Raw genomic sequence first — 14,344 nt, forward strand, 5'->3', positions numbered from 1 at the left:
CTCCAGTTATTTCAGATTTCCCACTCCTGGAAGACAGATTTGTTCTACTTAACTCCCTTTTACATTACCATGTTCCCGGAGCTGAGGTTTGCCTTAGCTGTGCAATAGTCTCTCCCTTCCTTTTCCCTTCTGTCTTTCAAAACATGGGACTCCCCTCCTTCAGAACTGGGGCAACTCACCTCATGAAGGAAGCCATCCCCATCAGCCTCATCCACACTCAAGGGCTTCCTTCCACACAGCACTGCAATACTCCCTGTAGAGAGGCATTGGTTAGGACATAGCCTTTTCCTTTGGGCTCGTTCTCATATTTTTGAGGAATTCCTTCATTATGACTTTATGGCAACCATCGAGGTAACACTCACTCCCTTGGTGTCTTTCAAACAAGGCCATATGACCTCACTTTAACTTCATCTCAGCTCTCTCAGCTTTGTGAGGGAGGAGAGACAGGTTATTACCTTCATTTTATAGATGAGAAACTTGAGACCTGAAAAAGACAATTGACTGACTCAAGGTCTCATTGTCAGCCAATGAGTTGTACCCAGTTCTTCAGTCTTCTTAGTATTACAGTGGCGAATCCTGAAGGCAAGGCGGTATTACTGGGGTTCTTCTGATGGGCCATGTGGCATGAGAGCTCTGACTTTATGTCTTATAGACAGGAGGTTTTCAATCTTTGCCTGCCCTGTTACTGGCTGCCATCTTGGACAAGTAACTTGGACTCTCTGTGCTTAGTTAACATGTCTGTAAAATTGGGATATACTATCTACCTCATACGTGAAGTACTTGACCCACAGTTGGTTCTCAACAGTCCCTTTAATTCCTTGTATTTCCTCAAAGTATCCAACAGCCTCTGATAAGTGTGTGCATGTTATATTTCTGTTCCTACCCCATAAAGATATGTCAAGGTGAGATGAACTGTATATTTATCCAATTATTCAATGAATATATAGTAAATGCCCTATATAGACATTGTGCTAGATTCAGAGATAAATGGGTGAAGAGATATTATCCTTGCCTTTAAGAAGCCCACAGTATAGTAAAGAAAGTCACCTGCTAGAGAGAAAGCTACTGAGTGTGATTTGTGTCATGAAAGAAGTGTGTTCTGGGAGCCAAGAGGAAGATCCTCAAAACTGGCCAGGGGAAGTCAAGTTGGGCTTCACAGAAGGGGCGACAGCTGAGCAGAGTTTTAAAGGAGTAAGAATTAGCCATGTGGGCAAGATGTGATAGAAGGGAGATTATTTTATTTTATTTAAAAAATATTTTAATGTCTATTTATTTTTGAGAGAGAGAGAGAGAGAGAGAGAGAGGCAGAGAGAGAGGGAGACACAGAATCTGAAGCAGGCTCCAGGCTCTGAACCGACACGGTGCTCGAACCCACAAACTGTGAGATCATGACCTGAGCTGAAGTTGGACTCTCAGCTGACTGAACCACCCAGGTGCCCCCAAAGGAGATTATTTTTAAAGGGGAGATCACATTGAAAGGACAGTCATAAAAGAACACAACATCCTTGGGAGCTATGAGAATTGCAATGACCACAACATAAAAGAAGGTGTGAAGTATTGATAAATAAAGCAAAAGGAGGGCACAGTTGGATTACAAATGGACTTTTGTGACGCATTAAAGCATTCTGAGCGTAACTTCAGCCTATGGCGACACTCTGGCAATTTTGGGCAGGGAATCAGCGTAGTCAAACCTGTGTTTCATGATGATCACTCTGGTAGCAGTGTGATGAATAGATTTGAGGGAAACAACTCAACATGTAGGGAGTCAGAAAATTTTCAGAATATTCTAAATGAGAAATGGTAACAGGCTGAACTAAGGCAGAGGCCATTTGGGGCTAGACAAAATAAGGTTATGAAAAATGTAGAAAGAAGAACTGAAAGAAATAAATGATTGTACTTGGGGGTCAGAAAAATGAAGGAGCCAAGGATCATCCCAGGTTTTCTGAGTTGAGTGCCTCCAGGGGCTGATGGCACCATCACCAGACTAAGAAAACACTACAAAGTCTTGGTAGGAGAGATGATGAGTGTGGTCTTGTTGGGTTTGGATACATCAGATGTATGGCTCTAGGGAGAGAGATCAGATGTGGTAGTGGAGAAGTGGGAATTGTTCTGATACAGTGATAGGTGAAACAATATTAGGGATGGATCATCCCCAGAGAACACATGGGCTAACAAAGGAGGGCCCTGGGTATCTGGGGAATATCAACTGAGAAGAGAGTGGAGGAAGAGGAGCCCACAAAGGAGATCAAGAAATGTTACTCATAGGGTTTTAGCTGAGAAGGCTGAGTACCCAATTCCTGGGTAAACTAGCTTTGGTTATAGTGGATTCTGAACAGAGGATGTACAGAAAATGCGACATGTGAATGCACTGTCTTCATTCTGAGGCAGAACTTTTGTGAGCTTCCCCAGGTAGTACATAAGTCCTGAGGGCATCACTAACTTTAACTTGAGATTTTGACCAAACACAGACAAGGCAGCTTCTTCTTGGCCTCTTTCCTCTAAGCCTCCATCCTGCTCTTGGTCCTTGGGGTCTTACCTCTCCAATTCCCAAAGGAGGAGACAAAGAAAAATATTACAAAAAAGGGAAGAATTAATGGCTGCTTTCCAAAAGGCTGGAGCAGAGCTGATCTAGTCTCTTCTCCCTCCAGCCCTACCCTGAAGCTTGCTAGGTTTCTAAGGAGCCAAGAGAGAAAGGAAGGAAGAAAAGGGATCTTAGTGGCTGAGCAGTGGGTATGGTTTGATTTATCCCCTACTGCTTCCATGCATAGTTTATTTAATCCCCCTACTAAAAAGTTCCAGGGGCTACTCTCAGGAACTCAATGTATACCCCTCAAAGGAAGGAGTCCATTTATTTTGGTATGTATATACGTATGTATGTACTTGAAATATAATTAACATGTAATGTTATATTAGTTTCAGGTGTACAATATATTGATTTAATAATTCCATATATTACTCAGTGCTCACTATGATAAGTGTAGTCACCATGTGACCTATTCATTTTATAACTGAAAGTTTGTACCTTTTAATCCCCTTTATCTATTTCACCCATTCCCCCATCCACCTCCTCTCTAGTAATGACCAGTTTGTTCTCTGTATTGAAAAGTTGTTTTTGTTTGCTTTGTCTTTTAGATTCCACATATAAGTGAAATCACCTGATATTTGTCTTTCTCTGTCTGATTTATTTAACTTAGCATAGTAACCTCTAGGTTCATCCATATTGTTCAAATGGCAAGATCTCATTCTTTTTTATGGCTGAGTAGTATTCTATTGTGTACACACACACTGTGTGTGTGTGTGTGTGTGTGTGTGTGATATCTTCTTTATTCATTCATCTATGGATGGACACTTGGGTTGGTTCCATATCTTGGCTATTATAAATAATGCTGTAATAAACATAGGGATGCACATATCTTTTCAAATTAGTGTTTTTTAAAAATGTTTATTTATTTATGAGAGAGAGAGCACAAGCAGGGGAGGGGCAGAGAGGGAGAGAGACACAGAATCTGAAGAAGGCTCCAGGCTCTCAGCTGTCAGCATAGAGCCTGATGCAGGGCTTGGACCCATGAACCATGAGATTATAACCTGAGCCGAAGTTGGACACTCAGCTGACTGAGGCACTCAGGCACCCTACAAATTAGTGTCTTCCCTTTGGTGCAGTAAATACTCAACAGTGGAATTACTGGATCATATGATTTTTATTTTTAATTGTTTGAGGAAACTCCTTACTGTTTTCCACAGTAGCTGCACCAATTTATATCTCCACCAACAGTGTATGAGTATGTTTCTTTTTCTCCACATCTTCACCAATATTGTTATTTCTTGTCTTTTTGATTCTAACCATTCTGACAGGTGTAAGGCGATATCTCAAGGAAGTCCATTTTGTTATTGACTTATATCCAAGATTCCATTCCCAAGGGTCGAGTGAAGAGGAAGTCTTAAGTTCCCTGTGAAGATCAGAGTGTGCTAATTATTAAGAATAGGGAAAGAAAAATTGGAGAGTGGGGTCTTAAGGAGGCCAAAGGAAGCAAGATTTCCAGAAAGAGGACATGTCCAATGCTGCAGAAAGGAGACATAAGCTAAGAGACGAGAATTTGCCACTTTTCATTCATGATTTTGCAAAGAGCTGTTTCAAAGGAGTAGGACTGGAGACTAGACTATGTGTCGTAAGGATAGTACAAGGAATAGGAAATGAAAATAGAGAATGTGGATATTTTTAAAGTTCAGAAAGACAATAATAGGAATGGACGTAGGGTGCTGTTCCTGGCTAATTAGTTAAGAAACTCAAAAGGAAAACGATGTGTTTATCAGGTAACAAAGAGAAAAATTTTGAAGGAATATCATCATCAATCCTCATTTGCTCCAATCATAAGGCTTTCAGCTTTAGGAAGACTTATATAGTTAATGTGTAACTGTCTTGTCCAATCAGAAAAATGGGAAATCAGGGGCTACATTTTCAATTTGAAAATTATTGCCTGAAACAACTTAAATGTCCATCAATAGACAAATGGACAAGGAAGATGTGGTATACACACACACACACACACACACACACATATATATATATATATGTATATTACACAGCCTTAAAAATGAGATTATGCCATTTGTGACAATGTGGATGGGTCTAAAGTGAAATAAGTCAGACTGACAAATCATATGATAATATGATTTCACTCATATATGGAGTCTAAAAAAATGAATAAAAAAACAAAAAGCAAAATAAGACCTATAAATACAGAGAACAAAGTGATGGTTTCTAGGAAGGAGGTGGGTAGAGGGATGGACAAAATGGGTGAAGGGGAGTGGGAGATACAGACTTCCAGGCATGGAATAAATACGTCATGGAATTAAAAGGCACAGCATAGGGAATATAGTCAGGGATATTATAATGGTGTATAGTGACAGATGGTGGCTATGCTTGTAGTGACCACAACATAATGTATAGAGAAGTTGAATCATTATGTTGTACACTGAAACTAATGGAGCATTGTGTTTCTTTTATACTCAAAAATTTTTAAAAAATTATTTCCTCTGCAAAACTATACAATTCCTAGAAGACAACATAGGAGAAAATTTAGATGACCTTGGGTATGCAATGACTTTTTAGATACAGCACCAGAGGCACGATCCATAAAAGAAATAATTGATAAGCTGTACTTCATTAAAATGAAAACTTCTTCTCTGAGAAAGACAAGGACAAGTAAACTGGGAGAAAATATTTGCCAAAGACACATCTGATAAAGAACTGTTATGCAAAATATACAAAGAGCTCTTAAAACTCTTTAATAAAAAAATAAACAATTTTTAAAATGGGCATAAAACCTGAACATACATATCACCAAAGATGATGGCAAATAGCATTCAAAAACGTGTTCCATAAAAGACCTCATCACAAGAAAAAAAATTTTTTTGTTTTAACTAGTCTCCATGCCCACATGGGGCTCAAACTCACAACCTGAGATCAAGACCTGAGTTGAGATCAAGAATTGGATGTTTAACTGACTTAGCCATTCAGGCACCCTAAGAAAAAATTTTTTGTAACAATGTACAGTGATGGATGTTAACTAGAATTATTGTGGTGATAATTTTGTATTACATACAAATATCAAATCAGTATGCTGTATACCTGAAACTAACATAATTATAGATATATATATATACATATATATACATACATACATATATATACATATACATACATATACATGTATACATGTAGATATGTATATATATGTATATATGTATACATATATATGTATATGTGCATATATATATCAATTATACCTCAATTAAAAAAAAGATGCTCCAGATCTTCTATCATCAGGGAAATACAAATTAAAACAACACTGAGATGCCACTACACACCTCTTAGAATGCCCAAAGTTCAGAATACTGATAACACCCAGTGCTGGTGAGAATGTGATGCAACAGGAATTCTCATTTTATGCTGGTGGAGATGCAACATGGCACAGCCACTTTGGAAGACAGTTTGGCAGTTTCTTATGGAACTAAACATACTCTTACCATATGATCCTGAAATCTTGCTCCTTAGTATTTATCCCAAAGAGTTGAAAGCATATGTCCACACAAAAACCTGCACATGGATGTTTATAGCAGCTTTATTTATAATTGCCAAAACCTGGAAGCAACTGTAGTATAAACTGTAGTATATCTAGACAATGGGCTATTATCCAATGCTAAAAATAAATGTCCTATCAAGGCTTGAAAAGACATAGAGGAACTTTTAAATATATATTAGTAAGTGAAAGAAGCCAATCTGAAAGCTACATACTGTATGATATTCTAGAAAAGGCAAAATTGTGGAGACGGTAAAAAGATCAGTGATTGTCAAGGTTGGGGTGGAAGGTGGGAAGTGGAATGAGTAGGCAGAGCACAGAGAATTTTTAGGGCAGTGAAAATACTCTGTATGATACTGTAATGATGGATATAGGTCATTTGATACATTTGTCCAAATCCACGGCATCTACAACAACACCAAGAGTGAACCCTAATGTAAACTATGGACTTTGGGTGATTGTGATTTGTCAGTGTAGAGTCATCAGTTCTAACAAGTGTTCCAGTCTGGTGGGAGAGAGTAATCATGGGAAAGTCTATGCAAACAACATATGGACTAGCTCTGTGCCTTCCTTTCAATTTTGGTGTGAACCTAACACTGCTCTAAAGAAGAGAAAGTTTTTAAAATAATGATTTCCTCATTAAAATGTCCATGTACCTTACAGCTTGATAAGTTTGGCAAAAGCAAAGCAGTCAATTTAGAATATAAAAAAGCAGTTGCTGTGTGAGGCTGTGGTATTTGCTCTGTGATACAACTTCAGCATGTGAATTTATGTAATATTTATTGGAGTGGCTATGTGTGACACATTAACAGTAAAAAAGTGAAGACGTGGCCTCTGCTCTCAAATGGTTAGTGTTAGCAGGGAAGAAAGATAATTTTATTAGTACAGTATCATCAAAGTGGGATAATGTTACAATAGGCATAGAGCACAGACCCATGAGAAAGAGTGGCAGTGGGTCCCATCCAGGCACGGGGGTCAGTGAATAACCAGGAGGAAGTGACGATGACTATACTGTGATCTGGAAGATGAGCAACTTTGGAAACTATAGCAAAGTATAGAGTTAAAAAAATATCCACAGTCTCTCTGAATGTAAATAATTACAGCTTGGTGTACTTTCTTCTGGTTTTTCTTTCTTAAATAATTTTTTTGTTTTGTTTTGTGAAAACAAGTTACTCATAAATATTTAAGAAAATAAAGTCAAAAGAACAAAGTAAAAGAAAACCCACCACCTATAAATATCCATCCTTCAGTGAGCATTATTCCAGACATATCTGTAAGAATCTTTATGGACAGAAGAATAGGTAGAAATGTTAGCACAAGAACTTTTATAAAAATGCGATCATTCCATATATTCTATTTTTTAAGTTTATTTATTTATTTTGAGAGAGCCCGTGTGAGCAGGGGAGATGGAGAGAGGAAGAGAGAGAGAAAGAGAGAGAGAGGGAATGAATCCCAAGCAGGCTCCTCACAGTCAGTGCAGAGCCCAATGTGGGACTTGATCTCATGAACCACGAGATTATAACTTGAGCCAAAATCAAGAGTTGGATGCTTAACCGACTGAGCTACCCAGGCATGCCCATATATTCTGTGTTTTATGCAAAAGTGTTTTAATTAGATATTCCTTGGATTTAACAGAAGAAGAGATAGAGGTGAAACTGGTGAAGATATTGGTAAACTTCAGTTAAATGTATCATTTGCACAAAAGATATTGTTTTGATAAAATCCTTCCACATTTAAGAAAATAGATTATGAAAATATTATGAAAAACATTAAGTGGTTATTATAATTATTGCCTAAATATTTTGGGGGAACTGATTTAAATTAGGCAATTTTGATTGGGTAAATGCTATGAAAAATAAGAAAAATAAGAAATAAAAAAAATTAAATAATAAGAAAATAATTAGTATTTCTCATGTGTCCTCTCTCTCCTTACCACTCCCTAATTTTGTTAAGTATATTGTTAAATTGTCAAAATTTATCAAAAGTGTATCAAAGTTTACAATGTCAAAATTTTTGTGTAATCATAATTTCTACAATTGTTTATAGTCTGTTCAGTATCTAACAGTTTCAGTGCTTACCATCAATACTTTTCCAGCTGTTTCTCCTTTCCTGAATTTTTATTTTGATTAATATTTATATATAAAATTGTATTAAAATAGTCACCCCCGCCCCAAGTGGAGTTCTTGGGTGCTGTCTTCTTAAATTCTTTCAGGTTGCAGAAATTATGAGTTTTGGCCTTTATGTGAAGTGACTTCTTGGTGGTTATAATTTTGGGAACAATTTTCTTTTCCTCAAAACACTGTAAATATTGAGCCACTATTTTCTGGTGTTAAACACTGCTCTCGGAAGTCTGAAGTCAGCTCAACTTTTCCTCCTTAGAGGTGAACTGTTTTTTTATGCCTGGATTTCTTATTTAGAAGGACTTCCCAAGTGTCAGGAACTATTTAGCTATTTTTGATGCTTGTGTTATATTAATGTCACATTTCATATCATTTTCAGGTTGTGTGAGAATTCTTAAAGTTTAATAAGTGAATAGGAGGTATCTTGGTGTTGAAGACTGTGTGTCAGTTTTTCATGAAATCAGTGTGGTCTTTCAATCTACAGATTTGACTCTTCCTTCATTTCCGGGAAAATTCTTGTATTATATCTTCATTATTTCTATTCCATTTATTTCCTTCTCTACATCAGGGACACCAAAAATCTTATGTTGAGTTGTCTTTCACCTTCCTTCATATCTCTTATTTTCTAATTGCTGTTGGTTCTTATCTTTGTCTTCTTTATTCACTGGCACCAGCTCAAGCCTTTCCAGTAACAAATTTTCTCATAGGTAGTATATCTGTTCTGTTTCTTATCTATTTATTACTTTTATAATGATCTTGCTTTGTTTCTCTATTTGTTTCCTTGAATCTACAATTTCTCTTCTTTTTTTTTTTGTCTTAGTCTGTTTTTTAAAAAAAAATCTCATCTTTAAGTTCTTGTTTTTATTGAGTTCACATTTTCTTTAGGTTGTTTTTTAGTGTGAAACACTTGTGAAGGATTTTCTTCTTTTCCTGGGGTTGTATTTTATTCCAAACTGGGTTTTTTTTTGTCTGTCATTTGCATGCTATGATTATTTTTCTGCTTCTATTTTGCTTTTTTCCCTTTTCCTTTCCCCTTCCCGCCTTCTGTCCTTCCTTCCTTCCTTCCTTCCTTCCTTCCTTCCTTCCTTTCAACTTTTGTAGTATATTTGTTTAATTTCCATGCCATTTCTTTGTACCTTCAACTAATGTTGAACTACATTACCTTCAGCTAATGTTCAAACTACTGAGTTTGAAGATGAGGTGGATAGCTCTGAAATATCTATGTAGGTTTTTTTACTTAACTCTTCTTTCCATTCTAAGACTTGGTTACATGTTTTGTATTGGGGTTATTTCATCTTCTGGTCTTTTTTCAGTGCATATAAACACATTTTAAAAATTGGGTTAACACTATTGTCATGGATTAAACATGGTTAAATTCTTTGCCATTCCTCTTATTCAGAGGTAGAGCCTATATCTTCTTCCCTGGAATCTGGGCTGGGTCTATGACTTGTTCTGGTCAACAGATTATGGCTGATTGTGTAACTTCCATGGCCTACCCTTAAGAGATGCAGCTTCTGTTTTTGCATTCTTGGAAGGCTTCTGCTTGGAAGCCAGCTATCATGTAAAGAGACCACCATGCTCTGAGGAAGCCTAAGCTAGACACATGGTGAGAGAGAGAGTTTGGACGAACACCATGGTGCCAGACATGTGAGTAAAATCTTCTTCGACCTTCTAGTTCAGCACCGCCACCAGCTAAATGCAACTAAGTAAATGACTCTATCTGATGACACCTGGAGCAGAAGAACCAGCCAGCTAATCCCTGTGCAAATTTCTGATATACAGAATGGTGAGAAATAATAAATGTTGTTTAAGCCGCTAAATTCTACAGTTTGTTATTTAAAAATAGATGACCAAACAACTCTATAAGTAGATGTGTTGTGTGTGTGTGTTTTACTTTTTTTTTTTTAATTTTTTTTTTCAACGTTTATTTATTTTTGGGACAGAGAGAGACAGAGCATGAACGGGGGAGGGGCAGAGAGAGAGGGAGACACAGAATCGGAAACAGGCTCCAGGCTCCGAGCCATCAGCCCAGAGCCCGACGCGGGGCTCGAACTCACGGACCGCGAGATCGTGACCTGGCTGAAGTCGGACGCTTAACCGACTGCGCCACCCAGGCGCCCCTTACTTTTTTAATCACTTAATGATAAATCATTGCCCGAACTTGTGAATATTCTTGAAAATGTAGTTTTGGGGGGATGGTTACACAATATTTTATTTTTTGGATTATAAATAAGGATTTGATGAATATCTTTGTACATAATTCTTTGGAAATAAAGTTTTGATCTCTAACACTGTAATCATTCTTTTTTAAAAAATGTTTATTTATTTTTGAGAGATGGAGAGAGAGAGAAAACAAGCAGGGGAGGGGCAGAGAGGAAGAGGGGGACAGAGGATCTGAAGCAGGCTCTGTGCTGACAGCAGAGAGTTGGATATGGGGCTCAAACTCTGAAGTCCAGAGATCATGACCTGAGCTGAAATCAGACACTTAATTGACTAAGCCACCCAGGGGCCCTTAACACTGGGCATTCTTAAAGCTCTTGAAACACATTGTACAGAGTTTGAGTTTTAATTCATTCAGCACTGGAGATGGGCTTGCATTGAGACAGTAGCTTTAGTGGTGTATTTAAGGCTGCAGCCAGTCGCCTTTAAATAAGAGGAAAGAAAATGTGTTCACAAGGCTGTTAGTGCATGACTTTGACTTCATCAGCACAGGTCTCTCATTAACAAATCCAGTGAAAACAAAGTTTGTTTCCAATTGCTATTATATTGGGATGGTGCATATGCAGAAGAGCAATCTTGTTTAACTTCATGGCATTCTATGCCAAAGAATACCCTGAATTCTATGAACATATTCTTTCTACTCCTCATAGGTGAAAAGGAGTATGTCCTATTCCATAGAAAAGGAAAGGGGGGTTAAAGAACTCTTTTTAAGGACATTGTTCTCAGTCTTCAGTGAGCATAAAAATTAACTGGTAAGCTTAAAAGATGTAAATTCCCAAGCTCTACAATCAGAGAGTCTGATTCTGAGGATGTGTCTACAAATCTGCATATTAAACAAGGATTACAGGGATTCTGATACAGAATCACAATTTGAAAATATTACCCTAAGAGAAGAGAGCTAACATCTTTTTGTGTGTGGTTGTGGGTGTGGGGAGTAAAGGGGGAGAGTTTTGTTCTCTGGACTAATAACCAGGCAAAAGTGTTATATACTTAATCTCATCACTTCATTTAATCATTTAAATTATTACCCATGTATTTACCCAGATGAGAAGCTGAGGCTCAGAGAGGAACACGAGTACCTCAAGGTCAAACACAGCTAGTAAATGCAGAGTAGTGATTTAAACACAGGTCTGTCTGGATTTCACACTGCTCTGGGACAGCCTGGGCAATGGGACGTAGGAGATCTGGCCATCAATGTATGAAGCAAATGCCTGAAGTAATTAAGTATATAGCTAACAACTTGAGTTTACTTGGCATCTTTCTTTTGAAAGTTTCCATTAAAGAATGCCCCTTTTGTAATCCTTTGTGCTTATGTTATAGACACTACATCATGATGCCCCCTGATATGTACATCAGGAGAGGGCACTCAGCAAAACAGAATTATTTGCCTTTCTCTATAATGAATGAACGCTCTGGAGCCAGCAAAAGATAGAAAATAAGAATTAGTTGAGAACTCCACCAGTTTTAGTTCACCTTCTGGTATTAAAAAATGCATTCTTTTTAGAAGATGTGGTGTATATACACAATGGAATATTACTCAGCAATCAAAAAGAATGAAATCTTGCCATTTGCAACAACATGGACTAAAAGAAGTCAGTCAGAGAAAGACAAATATCATATGACTTCATTCATATGTGGAATTTAAGAAACAAAACAGATGAACGTAGGGGAAGGGAAGAAAAAATAAAATAAAAACAGAGAGGGAGGCAAACCATAAGAGACTCTTAAATACAGAGAGGAAACTGAGGGTGGCTGGAGGTGTGTGGGTTAGGGGGATGGGTTAAAATGGAAATGGGTATTAAGGAGGGCACTTGTTGGGATGATCACTGGGTATTATTACAAGTTTTTCAAAATCATAATTATTTTTTATCTGTATTATTTTTATGGTCACCAAAGTAATACATGCTTGCAAAACATTCATGTTTATGAATATTCCGATCTCAAGAGAAAACCACTACAGACAGCCAGCAGCTTTCTCAGAATTTACTTAACTAATCCCATTTTGTTGGACATTCAGGTTGTTTCCATTATTAAAGATAACCTTTTGATGACTATCCTTGCACGTAGATTCCATTCACATTTCTGATCATTTCCTTTGTGTAGATTCCTAGAAGTGGAATTACTGGATTAAAGGGCATAAACACTTTCAAAGCTCCTGATGCATATTGCCAAATCGCTCTCTGGAAAGGGTGTACCATTTATTCAGGGACGAGCATTTCATGAGCATGCCCACCTTGCTCTAACCAGGTTTTCTGAACCTTTCTGCCCTTTTGCAAGAAATCAACGTGGCTTAGCAGAAAGCATAGCTACGGATGTGTAATTCTGACTGGTAAATTCTGGTATGTTCTGATTCCAGAAGAACTTGTGTGTGACCTTGGGTGAGCCGTTGCTCTTGTCAGTTTAGTTCAAAAATATTGTGTGCTGTAGTGGCTACTGTTGTTTATCTGCCCAGCAGTTATTTCCTCTTTATTCCTTTCTAACACAACTCTGAATTTTTCACATTTGCATCCCCCTCTGGAGCTTCAGGGGATACTGACCCCATTCCAGCCTTAATGGATGCTGTTTTTTAAGTTTTCTGGTCTCAGGACCCCTTTCCACCATGAAAAAGTATTGATTTCATCTATAATTTATATTTATTTATAAATTTATATTTATTATGTATATAATCTACAATTTCAAAAAAGCTATCATCTATTGATATTTATTGTTTTTGACACAAACTGAGGAATTTAACAACCATTTAAAATTTTTTTAAATTTTATTTTAGAGAGAGAGAGAAAGTACGAGCAGGGGAGAGGGGCAGAGGAAAAGACAGAGAGAATTTTAAGTAGGCTCCATGCTCAGCATGGAGCCTGACATGGGGCTCCATCCCACAACCCTGGGATCAATCCCACAACCCTTGATTTCTTGCTAAATCAAGAGTTGGATGCTCAACCGAATGAGTCACCCAGACACCCCAGAAAACATTTTGAATTAAAAATAACAATAATGAGCCCATTATATGTTAACCTCATTAGCATATTTTAATAAAAAGAACTGTATTTTCCAAAACCAAAAAAGTTTCGCAGAGTGGCATTGTGTCACATTTTGAAATTCACTTTTTAATGTCTGGTTGGATTCTCATATCTGCTTATGCACTTGGTCCATCATGTGTATCCTATAGCATGGTGTCTCTGTAAAACTCCACTGTGAGAGACTGAGAAAAAGGTGATGCTGTTATGAAAACAGTTTTGGCTTCGTGGGTCCCCTGAAAGGATCCGAGGGACCCCAGGAGACCCAAACCACACTTTGAAAGCTGCCATGGTAGTCCCAATTGCCCTTACCAGGGACATAGCCCAGTATGACCAATGAGGCATTAGGAGAGATTGCTGGCAGGCTTCAGGAAAATTCTTGATCCTAAAGAAAAACAGAGGAAAGATGTAATCATGTCTGTATGTGGCATTAGGAAATGCTACAACTGGGGGTACCTGGGTGGCTCAGTTGGTTGAGTGTCTGACTGCAGCTCATGTCATGATCTCACAGCTCATGAGTTCAGGCCCAAGATGGGCTCTGTGCTGACAGCTCAGCCTGAAGTCTGCTTTAGATTCTGTGTCTCCTTCTCTCTCTCTCTGTACCTCCCTGCTTATGCTCTCTCTCTCAAAAATAAATAAATATTTAATTTTTTTTAATTTAAAAAAGGAAATGCTACACCTGTTTTCCTACCAGCCTAAGGATGAGGCTGACACATGTCAGATGGCACAGCATGCAGACAAGGCTGGTGTCTCATTGGCCAAGTACAAGACTGCCCTTACTGTGGGAGACAAGCATTGAGTAAGAGAAAGCATAGCAACAGAATGTGGTATGAGGAAAAGGAGGCACCCTGACATGAGGAATGGGTGAGTTAAGGAGGTGTGGTTGCAGACAGCCAGAATCAATATTATTGCC

This window comes from Lynx rufus, unplaced genomic scaffold (assembly GCF_022079265.1).
Source record: "Lynx rufus isolate CCGP_SWC_20201006 ecotype Redwood Valley unplaced genomic scaffold, mLynRuf1.p SCAF_7, whole genome shotgun sequence".
NCBI lineage: Eukaryota > Metazoa > Chordata > Mammalia > Carnivora > Felidae > Lynx > Lynx rufus.